Source organism: Vigna unguiculata, chromosome 4 (assembly GCF_004118075.2).
Source record: "Vigna unguiculata cultivar IT97K-499-35 chromosome 4, ASM411807v1, whole genome shotgun sequence".
In the NCBI taxonomy this organism is placed as follows: domain Eukaryota; kingdom Viridiplantae; phylum Streptophyta; class Magnoliopsida; order Fabales; family Fabaceae; genus Vigna; species Vigna unguiculata.
In genome coordinates, this window is record NC_040282.1 from 11,313,958 (window position 1) to 11,316,214 (window position 2,257).

General features: G+C 33.2%; 1 long non-coding RNA gene across 1 annotated transcript; it reads left to right on the top strand.

Annotated features, from left to right (window-relative positions):
* Positions 1 to 517: 517 nt before the first annotated feature.
* On the top strand, positions 518 to 1,910 carry LOC114182557. Its single transcript, XR_003604120.1, has 2 exons — positions 518 to 956; positions 1,639 to 1,910. It is a non-coding gene; the product is annotated as an uncharacterized LOC114182557 (long non-coding RNA).
* The last annotated feature ends 347 nt before the right edge of the window (positions 1,911 to 2,257 follow it).

Genomic DNA, 2,257 nt, shown 5'->3' on the forward strand with positions numbered 1-2,257 from the left:
AATCTTTATTGTATATATTAAATATATTTACAAAAAAGTGGAAAAAAATGAAAAGTTGTATTTAAGTTTTATTGTTTGTTCAGGAAGAAAACTTCATGCAAACATTTGAGAAAACCCACAGTTGACACTATAAAGAATAATCTGAAACAGTGGAAAATTAAATCTTACCCTTAATTTTTGAGAAATTTTCGATGACATCATTCACTAGATTTTCAAAGTTAGGACTACAAGAATGTTTGTTTTTAGCTTTCAAAAAATGGTGTCGGTGGTGGTAGACGCAAAGACGTCGGCTATACTTATGAAAAGCCGATTCTAATAATAAAAATTATTAGAAGAAAAAAAAATATCAATTCTCGTTAACTTTAATAAAATAGGAAACATTATTAATTTACATATGGCGTCGGCTAAACCGACGCAACATAGTAAAATTGATGACGTTGGATGACTTAGGCATATTAAATGAAATTGTTTGCCTCAGCCCACACATATACTTTATAAATTAAAGAAACACATTTTGATTAGGTTAACTTAGACGAGAAAAGTTTTAGATTTCACATTCCCCACTGATGGCGAGCATAGTTTCACCGTTTCCCCTTCTCATTTTGACCTTTCCCCCCCTTTTTTTTTCAACTTTTCGCCTTTGATTGCAAGCGCGGGTTCCTATTCTTAACTCCAGAACATGAGCATAAAGAGTTGGATCGAGACTACAACGAGCCCAGCTTCTCTGACAAACGACTAGCTTTAGCTTTCTCTGTGTACCCTTTTTTGTGCGACGTGTGACAAGGGTTCAGTTTCTTTGACAAGGGACGTAGCCAGCTTTGCGAACCCCTTTTTGTGACTGCGAACAAAGTTCCAAAAAAGCGAATTGCGAGAGTCGCCCTTTTCTTTGCGAACAGCCGATTCTGGACATTGCAAGGGGTTTGGGTTTGCAATAGGTGGATTTCTGAAGCATCAAGGTTAGTGATCGAAGCCCATTGGTTGAGTAATTTTTTTTCAGAAAAGATTTTCAAAGATTTATAGTGAATAATCAAATGTATTATAGGTCAGGTCATTCTTTAAAGCTAAATAATGATGGTTAAGGCAAACCCCTGAAATGCTTTTATCAAAAACGAATTAGCAATGATATGTTTATGTGAAAATTTATTGATGCATTTGATGGAAATCATTCTGATAAATTATGCAGATTCAATTATTGTAGTTGATGTTGATAATTTACTATTCATTGTGCATTTTTTTCTCCTTCTTAGGTTGAAGATATGTTGTTGGAAGCAACAAATTACTTGAAATTGCTTCAAAAGAATTCACCTGACTCGTTGGAGATACATTCTCTTTTTTGAGTTATATATGAGAAAATAAAATATTTTATGTAGAATGAGAGCCAAAATTTTTTTATATTTTTGAGCCCATGGTTGGGGTGGGTTACAAAATCATATTTAAAGCTATTAATTGTCAGCTTTGTAATTTATTAGGATTAACAATTCAGTGTCTTCTTAGACACTTCAAGTTTAGGGGCCTCTATGTTGTATCTATGTGTTATTTTTCATTTCTTAACATTATAAAACTTGCTAGCTTTTGCAGTTTCCCATTTTTTAATATGATGTCAATTAAATGTTTTCTTCTCAATCTATTGACTTGTAGGTTCTTAAGCAATTATTGAGGTTGGATGCTTAACACCTTGATTCTCATCGTTGTTTGGTATGCTTTATTTCTATGAAGATCAAACCAACAAATCAAAGAATTTGTAAACAAGAGGAGATCTTTACAATATTTCTCTTGTGGACTATGGCTTGGATCTCACTCTTACTAGGATCATTAGGTTCAATTGTATAGTTTAGAATGTAATGACAGTGAATAGACTAGTTATAAACATCTTGGGCTTGTATTATGATATTATGTGTATCTTGAACTTTGATGGATTATGCATGACTATTGTAATTTTCTCTTTTAATTAGCTAAGTATCAATGTCACTTAATTTTAGTGTTTGCAATTTCAATTCTGAATGAATTAAATATATTGGACTATAATGATTTGGCTGAAGTAGGTTCTCGGATGTGTAACAAAATAGATTTTGCAATTCTAAAATCAATATTACTTGTGTGGGCTAAGCCGACGCAAAATCGACGCTATCATGCATGGGCTTGGCACACACATCCTTTACTAATTATGGTATTTTCCCCTTCACGTCGGTTTAGACGTTAACAAAGAAGCTACTATTCGTCGTCCTTTAGCGAAGGCAAATAGCCTTTGCATTGGTGG